The following is a 12045-nucleotide window of genomic DNA, read 5'->3' as shown; positions in this document are numbered from 1 at the left end:
TATATCCCTAACTTTACTAGGTTGTCATCCCTAGTGTTGATGCAGAGATATTTGTTGGTACTACATAGTATTACTACTAGAATAACACTAAGCAATTCTTTATTAATTATGTGACTAGAGAGAATATATATAAATCTATGAACCAAAAGTATCTGCAAGCGCACAGATAATATATCATTGTAGCATTTTAACCGAGAGTATTCTAGATATCGTTATTTATATTTTTACCACTGGGAAGGTCTAGCATGGATATGTATTGATAACTTATACTATTGAAGGAGAAATAAACTATAACCAATGTTCTACTCATAACAAGGATAAGTCATAGGATAAGATACGTATATAATAAGTAATCATAATGATAAATCACTCAGAGCACTCCTTTCTATAGCATTAGCATGGTCATGTAGAATATTAGAGGAATAATTCCTAAGTCATTCTTAATTACAAGTCAAAGCATACATTTGATTAGTGCAATTATACCTAGTACTCATGGCTAAGATCATCATCATATCTACACCTAAGGGATATTACTAAGGAAGATTGAGGGCATAGCTCATTCTACCTTCATAATCGGACCCTACTTGCTCCTATATTTGGGGAGTGGACTACAAAGGACTCAACGAGAGTGTCACATCCGTGATCTACCACATGACCTAGAATATAGGGTGCATCCGTAGGTAAACAACGTATAAGCACCATGCTTACACAATGTCGATCACCCATCCCGTATACATCAGAGTGAGCGCTATACTGAACTTATGCATAAACACAATGATAAACTAGCTATACTAAGTATATAATCGAAAGAAGATGTTGAACACCATAAAGAAGAACATGAATAAGATGAACACTGAGATTGTCATAACAATTGTAACTAGCATATAAAAATAATGGAGAAACAAGAGAGAGAGAGGGGTACAAAGTTTATACCGAACCATGCTCTTGACAAGATCGAGAATCCAAGCGAAGTCCTGCTTGCCTCCCTCTAGATCTATCCTAACTAGATATGCTATGGAGGAGGAGGAGCTCTGAGGATATTAGGATTTCTGTCTTCTCAAATGACTTTATGACTTCTGATTCCTAGGGAGAGGCAGGGGCTGGATTATATAGCCCTAAGGGTCCAACGTGAGCCCTTGGATCAAACTGACTTAAGCAATGGCCTAGATGCATCCTCAAAGGTGGTGGGAGACCGACATACGAAGCTGACTGATAGGTGGGCCAAGGGGGGCGGGCTGCCCCACCTTTTAGGGGGTGGCCCTTCACTTCAGTGACATGGCTTCTAGACCCTTCTAGAGTCTTCCCACATAGGTACCACAGCAAAACTCTATATTTTCCTTCGATGATTAGGTCCTCCTTGGCGGCTTTCTGATTAAACCCTGCTGGAAACATAGATTCACCAAAACTTGAGGAATTTATTAGTTTAAACCCCTAAACTTTCATTGGTGATTATATTTATGCCCTTATGCATGTTTAATTGATGGTTTAAATTGGTTGTTAACTACCGTCAACAACTCCCCCAAGCATACCTTTTGCTAGTCCCTTAGCAAAACTAAACATAGTAACTAAATCTAGAGTTTAAGGATTTTGAAAACATTGAAGCAACTCCTCAAAAGTACACATGAGTTCAAACAAGAATTCTCCTCTGGATTAGAATAAACCGATCTGACTTTCAAATTTACCCATATTACCTTTAACCATGGAGCTTCTTAGCCTTCACTTGGGTCTTGAGCAATTGAAAGATAGAATGATCAAGTCAAGCACTATATCTTAAGTTCTTTGCTCAACCATTACTCTAGAGTTTTTATAGATTTTCAAAATAAAACTTAGAGCTTCCTATTGTATGACAGTCTTAAGTCTCTCAATATATGTGGTATTTATTGATCCTCACCAAGACAATAGTGGTGTTATGCCTTTCTCTTCCTACATCTAAGGCTTATGTGGAGCTCATAGGAGTGGAGAAAGCATAAAAGAGCATACTTGCAATACATATATTGTAAAGTCAAACCTCGAATCCAAAGAGAGTTGAGTCATACAATCAAATCAAGATGTGGATGTGTATGGATGTATATGGTGGCTAACCTAATTCTACTACGCTCCTTGAAAACATATCTCTCTTTTGAAACTTGGAAACAACTTTGCAAGAAAACAGGGGCTATCTTGTTCATCTTCTCTTTTTTAGGCGAGCATCTGAGTACCCATTGTTTTCAATATCTCGGACACTTGTCCATTTTTTTCCGTCTCCTTTTTTTAATAACTTTTGCATAGCGCATGCTTCTTTCTGCAATGAAAACTTTTGAGAGATAGTAAGAAGATCTTGGAGCATTTATTTGGTGGATATCTATGAAGAATATTTTTGGTGTTTACTCCTAGTGTAGGAGTAAAACATTTTTAGGTGGATCTAAATGGAATGGCATGTTGTTGCGCCTACCTCCAGTGTAGGAGTAGTGCATATTTAGGTGGTGTGTATGTGATCTTGATTTTAAGAGCATGACAAACCTCTCATAAGGCATCAACAAAGCTTGACTAAACTCAATGCAAAATAAGCAGCATATATGAGTGAGAGTTTTTCTAATCCAAGTATTATATATGGCTCTGGTAGGAATTCAAGCTTTGTCATACAAGGAACTCATCATGTAGGATTTTTCATATTTTTTAAAAGATAAATCTCTAGAACTTTATCATCACTAGAAACAACATAGACAATAGCTCAGACCTTCTCATATCATATCTGTCAACTACCTAGACTTAGCTCAAGCATATGCTACCCATGAGTTTCAAATTTAGAGCAAATTCTTATATCAAACAGTCGTATCCAAAACTCAGGAAAATTCAAGGCTGAAAACTAGGTACTTGAAAGGAAACACGATAGGGCAACTCGTCATCATTTCCATTGCAAGAGATTATCCTTAGAGTCCTTTTATTTAACTCTTAAAAACAGAAAACTAGACACACACTTTTATTTTGTTTTTCATTTTTAAGATCACACCTTACTATTATATATATAGCTAAGATAAACTTTTATTTTGTTTTTGTTTGTTATGCATCTTTTTATGACTTTAGCAAATATATAGAAAACTTAAAGATAGTAAAACCGAAAAAGGAAAGAAATACTTAGCTAGATATATGGGGGATGCTCCTCCCCCAAGCTGGAGGTTGTCGTGGTCTTTCTTAAGATCTTTCTCATCCTTCCAGAAGTTGTTTTCCTCATGTAGCGGGTGTAGTAGTGGCTTGAGAGAATGTACTTCGGATGGATGGTTTTACTTCTGATCATCCTGCACAATACTCCAACAAGAACACCAAAGCTCATGGTACAGATTAGGATAAGAGGTTAGCGGTCAGCCATTCAGAAATTTGTTGTCCTTGGAGGTTTAGACAGATTTCCTAATTGACAAAGTTCTAGCAAGATGTCTATTAATATATTTTTGGATTTTCTTATTTATATAATGTAGAAAGGAAATACGTATGCATGTTTATTTTTATTTTTATGCCACCACAGTGAATATTTCCTTGGGCTTTTACACACCATAGATTTATTCACATGGGGCTTAGGATTTTCCTGATGCAATGATGTAATGCAATAATGAAACTTTTTATTTTTCTTTTCTAAATGCAATGCTAATGCAGAAAAGTAAATATGCTAAAGTGAAAATAATTTATGCAATACTAAAAAGTAAATCTGGATAACTACCGATGTTACCTCATGGCCAGGGTTCAGATTTTTAAGTCCTCCGGATAAGACTTGGCTGGAGAAGAGTCATTTACTTTACGGGTGCATCATCCAGTCCCGGCAATGAAGACTCTGATGATTGTGCCTCTTGTGACTCTAGTGACGATGTTACCTTCTCCTTCCACACCTGCTTGGTCTGTGGGCTTGACTTTGGCGGAGCAGGTTCATCTTTTACAACACCTTCAGGTTCCTTATCTTCCTCCCATTCATTCCTTGGAGATTGATTCTTCTGGTTTCGGGATGATCGACGTCTCCTCCTAGAGCAGGACTTCTTTGGCTACTAATAAGTAGTGTAACTATTAAAATAACAGTGTACCTTTCTCTAGGGAATTGGAAGTGGACTTGTCTAGATCCAACGTAGATGATCGCATTGGTGGTGTTCAGGAATGATCTTCCGAGGATGGTGGGTGTATCATCTTCTTCTTCTCCCATGTCCAGGACCATGAAGTTGGCAGGGCATAGTGATCATGTATTTTTACCATAATATCTTTTGCTATCCCCCCTTAGGAATTAGATTGATTGGTCCACCATCTATAATTGCATATATATAGGGAACAAAGGTTTATCTCCGAATAAATATTCATACATTACCTTAGACATTATGTTGACCCCCAATCCAATGTCGCAGAAGGTCTTGTGGATTATTCTTTGCCCAATGGTACACTCGATCGTTGGTATGCCTAGATCATCCTTCTTAGTAAGGAATGGTGAAGCGAGGAGGTGGTCATACTCTGATCGGAGTGTGTTGATCATGTTGACTGTCTCTTCATGTGGTTGCCTGGCTTTGTTCTTCCTTCTTCTCCTTTTGTTCTTCTTCTTGGTCACTGTTGTCTCTTCGGGCAGGTATGCCTTTTGTGGATGACTAGAAGATTGCAAGATGCGATTCTTGAAAGAAAACTTCTCCTTTCTATCCTTGATTGTGAAGCAGATCTTGGCACTATCCGCGTAGATGATGGCTTTAGCAGTGCTTAGGAAAGGTCGGCCCAAGATAATGGGTGCCCTTGCATCTCCACCTGTTTCCAAAACCACAAAGTCTATGGGAACATATGATTGTCCCACTCGAATAATGGCATCTTCAAGAATCCCCTTAGGGTAACAGAGTGACTGATCTGCAAGCTACAAACACATATTTATGTACAACAAAGCATCCCCATTAATTCGATCATAGATTACCTTAGGCATAATGTTGACACTTGCTCCGAAGTCATAGATAGCTTCTTAAAAAATGTGATGTCCAATGGCGATGGGGATGATAGGGCTCCCTAGATCACCTTTCTTGTCAGGCAAGGTGTAATCTATCTACCTTCCCGTCGATGGCTCTATGTAGTAGTAAGCTGCATTATAAATATCGACAAGATTTGTAGTTTTTAGATCTTCCGGTTGCCCTAGAATCTTACCTTTGTTGGACAGAGGAACAGCAGCCGCTAGCTGAGCTATTTGTGATTCTATCATTTTATTAAAGCTATGTTGGTTCTTAATGGCAGAAACAAAGCTATCCATTCTATTATTTATGTTTTCTAGAATTTTATCATTGGAAGCTACCTTTCTAGATAATCCCTCCATCAGTTTGGATTGGCCAGCAATTAATTCTCTCAAGGGTGGTTGATTGAAATTATTAAAATTATTACCTTGATAATTACCTTGGTAGTTTGGCCTTTGTTGCTAGTTCCATCCTTGATTCTACTGAGGATGAGAGTAATTGTTGTTGTTGACAAAATTCACATCCTCATGGGTCTCAGGACAGTTATTCCCTGAATGCCCAGTGCTTCCACACACTTCACATGTCATGCATGAATCATGAATGTGCATGACTTCTTGCTTCTCATTGGCTCGATCTTCAAGCTTCTTCATCTATAGTCCATCTTGGCAGACAGCAGGTCTACTTCCTTTGAGTTGATGTATACTTCCACCTGTTTTGTGGGTTTGAGCACGTTCTTCATTCCAGCCTTGGTTGGAGGCCATCTTCTCCACAAGAGTGGTCGCAACTAGAAGTGTAAGTGATAAGAATGCACCTCCAGCAGCAGCATCCATAGTCTCGCGGGTACTATTGGTTAGCCCGTGATAGAAAGTCTACATGAGTAGCCAATTCTTCATCCCATGATGAGGACATTCTGCAATATAATCTTGAAAGCATTCCCATGCCTTAGGGATAGATTCATCATGTTGTTGCTAAAAGCTTGAGGTTCTCCCACGTAGAGCATTAGTCTTGCCTATGGGAAAGAACTTTGCTAGAAAGGCAGTGGAGTAGTTATCCCATGTAGTGTTTCTATCTTTATTGGCGTAGAACCACTGCTTTGCCTTTCCCAAAAGTGAGAATGAGAAAAGGCGAAGTAGTATGGCATCCTGGGTTACTCCTTTGATGGTAAAGGTGCTGTAGATCTCCAAGAAATGTTGGAGATGTGCACTTGCATCTTCATGTGCCTTTCCACAAAACTGGTTTGCCTGCACCATATTGATGAGAGCTGGCTTAAGCTCGAATCCATTGTCTCCGACATTGACTATCGGTCTAGTATGGATGTTGGTCGTAGTTGGAGCAGAGAATTCACGGAGAGTCCTGTTAGCCATGGCTTCAAATTCTAGTGTTAAGCTTTGCCTTATATGGTTGTCTTCTGATTTCAAAGCTAAGACTTTCTTGAGCTTAGCTCTGGTCTTCCTGATTAATGCTTCTGGATCTTTGATGTAGTTTGTCAGGAGGTTAAAACCGGTCATACATTACCCTACATAAAATACACAAGCAGGCAAAACAAGGGTAAGCCTGTTTGATCAGAGGTCAATTGTTATCTCAATCCCATCAATAAGTATAAGTTTATCAATACTTCCTTTGCTAGTTACCTTCCCCGGCAATGGTGCCAAAAATGCTTGTTGGTATTTCTTAACGTGTCACTTGTTTGAAGTACTTAGCCACCTATCATAAACCTATATCCCTAACTTTACTAGGTTGTCATCCCTAGTGTTGATGCAGAGATATTTGTTGGTACTACATAGTATTACTACTAGAATAACACTAAGTAGTTCTTTATTAATTATGTGACTAGAGAGAATATATATAAATCTATGAACCAAAAGTATCCGCAAGCGCACAGATAATATACCATTGTAGCATTTTACTCAAGAGTATTCCAGGTATCGTTATTTACATTTTTACCACTGGGAAGGTCTAGCATGGATATATATTGATAACTTATACTATTGAAGGAGAAATAAACCATAACCAATGTTCTACTCATAACAGGGATAAGTCATAGGATAAGATATGTATATAATAAGTGATAATAATGATAAATCACTCAGAGCACTCCTTTCTATAGCATTAGCATGGTCATGTAGAATATTAAAGGAATAATTCCTAAGTCATTCTTAATTACAAGTCAAAGCATACATTTGATTAGTGCAATTACACCTAGTAATCATGGCTAAGATCATCATCATATCTATACCTAAGGGATATTACTAAGGAAGATTGAAGGCAGAGCTCATTCTACCTTTGTAATCGGAACCTACTTGCACCTATATTCGGGGAGTGGACTATAAAGAACTCAACGGGAGTGTCACATCTGCGATCTACCACATGACCCAGAATATAGAATGTATCCACAGGTAAACAACATATAAGCACCACGCTTACACAATGTCAACCACCCACCCTATGTACATTAGAGTGAGCGTTATACGAACTTATGCATAAACATAATGATAAACTAGCTATACTAAGTATATAATCAAAGAAGACGTTGAACATCATAATGAAGAACATGAATAAGATGAACACTAAAATTGTAATAACAATTGCAACTAGCATATAAAAAATAATGCAGAAACAAGAGAGAGAGGGGTACAAAGTTTATACCGAACCATGCTCTTGACAAGATCGGGAATCCAAGCGAAGTCCTGTTTGCCTCCCTTTAGATCTATCCTAACTAGCTATGCTATGGAGGAGGAGGAGCTCTGTGGAGATTAGGGTTTTTGTCTTCTCAAATGACTTTATGACTTCTGATTCTTAGGGGAGACAAGGGCTAGATTATATAGCCCAGAGGGTCCAAACATGAGCCCTTGGATCAAACCGACTTAAGTAACGGCCTAGATGCATCCTGAAAGGTGATAAAAGACCAACATACGAAGATGGCTGACAAGTGGGCCAAGGGGGGGGGGGTAGGCAGCCCCACCTGTAGGTCGGGTTGCCTCACCTATCAGGGGGTGGCCCTCCACTTCGGTGACATGGCTTTTGGACCCTTCTATTGTCTTCCCCATACGTACCATGGCAAAACTCTATATTTTCCTCTGATGATTAGGTCCTCCTTGGTGATTTTCTGATTAAACCCTGCTGGAAACATAGATTCACCAAAACTTGTGGAATTTATTAGTTTGAACCCCTAAACCTTCATTGGTGATTATATTTATGCCTTTATGCATGTTTAATTGATGGTTTAAATTGGTTGTTAACTACCGTCAACACCGACCGATGGGGAACCACTTCTGCTCTACATTGCAGCCACCACGCAAGTGGTCAGCACTACCCTTATGGTAGAGCGGAAAGAAGAGGGACACACCCTCAAAGTACAGTGTCCCATGTACTTCGTTGGCGAGGTCTTGTCGATTCCAAGACTCACTACCCCCAAATCCAGAAACTCTTGTACGCCATCCTTATCGCCAAGAGGAAGTTGCATCACTACTTCGAGTCGCACCTGGTGATGGTCATGATGTCCTTCTGTCTCGGCGAGGTCTTCCAAAACTAGGATGCCACAGGAAGAATCATGAAGTGGACACTCATGCTGATGGGTTAGGGCATTTCGTATGGCCCTTGGATGGCCATCAAGTCTCAAGTGCTGGCCGATTTCATCGTAGAATGGAACGAGATCCAAATACCGCCAGTAGCCATCGACCAAGAGTACTGGACGATGTACTTTGATGGATCGCTGATGAAGAAAGGCTCTGGCATGGGGTTGGTCTTTGTTTCACCCCTCGGGGTACGCATGAGGTACATGGTTCACATCCATTTCCTGCATCCAACAATGTGGTCAAGTATGAGGCACTCATCAATGGCCTATGCATCACCGTCGAGTTGGGAATCCAACAGCTTGACGTCTAGGGTGACTCCTAGCTAGACATCGACCAAGTCATGAAGGAGTTAAGATGCCACAATGCCAAGATGGATGTGTATTGCCGAGAAGTCCGCCAGCTGGAGGACAAGTTCGATGGCCTCGAACTCAACCACATCCCGAGACGACTCAACGGGGCGACTGACATGCTGGCGAAAATGGCATCCGACCAAGAGCCAGTGCCAATAGGCATCTTTGCCAGCAATCAATACAAGCCCTCGGTCCATTACGAGGAGAGAGAATAGACCGGCGATGGGCCACCTACCTTGGTCTCAGGGGTTAACCGACCGTCGGCTCCTTCCGACCCTAAAGTCATGGAGCTTGATGAAGATCAAGCGGCAGAGCCCGACCCTCTAGCTAATTGGAGGACGCTTTACCTTGACTACCTCATCCATGAGGAGCTATTGATGGACAAAACGGAGGCTCGGTGGCTCATGCGTCGTGCCAAGTCCTTCGTCATTATTGAGGGGGAGCTCTACAAGCGAAGCCACACCGGGATCCTATAGCACTACATCCCCATCGAACAAGGAAAGCAGTTGCTGAGAGATATCCATGATGGGGTCTATGAGCACCATGCCGCACCAAGGACCCTGGTCAGAAATGCGTTCCGACATGGCTTCTACTGGCCAATAGTAGTAGCTGATGCTGAACTAATTGTGCACACCTGCAAAGGGTGTTAATACTACGCTTAGCAGACCCACCTGCTAGCCTAAGCACTCTAAACGATCCCCATAATGTGGCCATTCATGGTCTGGGGGCTCAATATGGTTGGACCTCTCAAGAGAGCACCCAGGGACTATACACACTTGCTTATCGCCATAGATAAGTTTACAAAGTGGATATAGGCTCAACCGATCTCTGTGATCAAGTCTGAACAAGCTGTGCTGTTCTTCCTTAACATCGTCCATCTCTTTGGAGTCCCAAACTCCATTAACACAGACAACAGCGCGTAGTTCACTGGGAAAACATTCCTCCAATTCTGTGATGACTACCACATTCATGTTGATTGGGCCACCATGGTGCACCCCCGCACAAACAGGTAGGTCAAGCGTGCAAACAACATGGTCCTACAAGGCCTCAAGCCTAGGATCTTCAACCGGTTGAACAAGTTTGGTGGATGATGGGTTGCAGAGCTTCCTATGGTGCTCTAGAGCCTAAGGACGACCCCCAGCTAGGCCACTGGCTACACACCCTTCTTTATGGTCTATGGTTCCGAGGCTGTCCTCCTGACCAACCTCGACTATGGAGAGACAAGGGTTAGAGCATACAAGAGCAGGGAGCCAAGGCATCCCTCAAGGACGTCATGGATCAGCTTGATGATGCATGCGATGTCGCCCTCCTCTGCTCAGCCAAGTACCAGCAAGCGTTGCACCGGTACCACAGCCATCGGGTGCAGGGTCAGGCCTTCAACATCGGGGACCTGGTGCTCTGCCTCATCCAGAGCAACAAGAACCGCCACAAGCTCTCTCTGCCGTGGGAGGGACCATACATCATCGTGGAGGTGTGGCCCACCACCTATAAGGTCAAGACCATCGACAGCAAAGTCTTTGTCAACACCTGGAACATCGAGCAGCTATATCACTTTTACCCCTAATCTATGCGCATACTTATGAAAATTAAGAATGATGTTTCTAAAATGAAAAATAGTTTCTCTTATCGATTTCGCTATCGTCTCCTCGATCTTTAGTGACACCCGACCCCAGCAACGGCAAGGGGTCAAGCCTCACTCGGGGACTGATAAGAGCATACCTATTCAAAAACAACCACTATGCCTGACCCTTTCTCATGTTAAAATCTAGAAGCAAGGGTTGCAGAAATAAACGCTGAGTAAAACTGGCCGGATTGCAAGAAACCTACACCCCAGTGGATACGATATTTTTGCTCACTAGCATGATCAAAGTTTTTTTGCCCGCACCTCGAGCTTTACAGTCTTAACAACAAAAAGGGTCAGAACGCATTAACCTTTTTATACATAAAAAAGGGGTGAAGAGCCAAAAGTCTGTTCGGCCATAACAAAAGTTGAGAACTTGTCCAATTATTATAAGTTCACCGCCTGGCCTATCTGACTAACTAATTTTTTTGGGGGATGATTTCATCCTCTATCTTGGTAGATAGGTCCTATGCCAGAGGGGCCACCTCCTTCTCGATGTCCTCTAGCTCGGCGTTAGAGTAGATAGGCTCAAAACCTTAGCTCATCGTCGCTAGATTGATGTTCTCATAGTGAGAGCGAGCGATCACGAATGATTGGTGAATGCCAAAGCGAAGCGCATCCCTCATGAACTCACGTGTTCGATCCGTAATCTGGATGGCACGAACCGTGAACGAGCTCGTCTCTTGCTGTGGGGCCAGTTCAAGGTTGTCACAGACCAGCTAGACGGCGATGCGCAGGGTATCATGCTTGTCTCTCTCCTTTAGGAGGGAGGCCTTCACCTCGCCAAGCTCCTTCTCTAGGACGCGGCTCTTCATCACCTCCATGCCAAGCTTGTCATTGAGACCTATCCAAGCCACATATCGACCATGTCAAAAGGCCTACCATGGATTCCAGGTAGAAAGACAACAAGGGAAACCAGAGGCTTACAGTCCATGTCCACCCAAAGCCTGTGCACCTCATCGCGTTGTTGGGTCACCTCGGCCTCTAGGCGCCGGTCCTCTTCCTAGCACTGACCGACCTCCATGGCGAGCTTGGCGAACATGTCCTCGGCTGCAACTTTTAGGTCCCTTTTCCCCTTACCCTCGAGGAGGTCAATCCATTGTTGGGCATTGGCGTGGTCCTGGTGAGCCAAGTCACGCTCCATGTGGAGCCCCTCTACGACCCAGAGCAAATCATCCCACTCCTTCCGTAGCCGCTTGGCCTCCATGGCATCCGTGCATGCCCTCTCGATCAGGGCCATGAGCTTCTCCCTGGCCTCATGGGTATCATTATGAGCATCCTTTTCCCTGACTCAAAGGTTGTCTAGCTCTCGGGTGGCATGGGCAAGCTCAGCCACCTCCTAACGGGCGATAATGAGCTGTGTGGCCAGCCCCTCACTCCGTCGTGCCTCTTCAGCAAGGAATTGGGATTTTCCTAGCTATGGACCATAAGGGACTACGAAGAGGACAAGACTTAGAGGTGCAAAAAGGGAAAATGAGGGTTAGAAACATGGTCATATCATACCTAGCCAACCGGGGTGATGACGTCGCGCAGCGAGCTTAGCATGGTGGTTAGGGCGTGAACCACGG

The 12045-nt window shown here is 42.6% G+C and overlaps 1 pseudogene; it reads left to right on the top strand.

The window, feature by feature from the left end:
- The first annotated feature begins 5822 nt into the window (after window positions 1-5822).
- Window positions 5823-5915, top strand: LOC136494983 (small nucleolar RNA R71; annotated as a pseudogene).
- The last annotated feature ends 6130 nt before the right edge of the window (window positions 5916-12045 follow it).

The sequence above is a fragment of the Miscanthus floridulus genome, chromosome 11 (assembly GCF_019320115.1).
Source record: "Miscanthus floridulus cultivar M001 chromosome 11, ASM1932011v1, whole genome shotgun sequence".
NCBI lineage: Eukaryota > Viridiplantae > Streptophyta > Magnoliopsida > Poales > Poaceae > Miscanthus > Miscanthus floridulus.
Note: the sequence above shows the minus strand (reverse complement) of the source record. Positions and strands in the feature narration are given on the sequence as shown.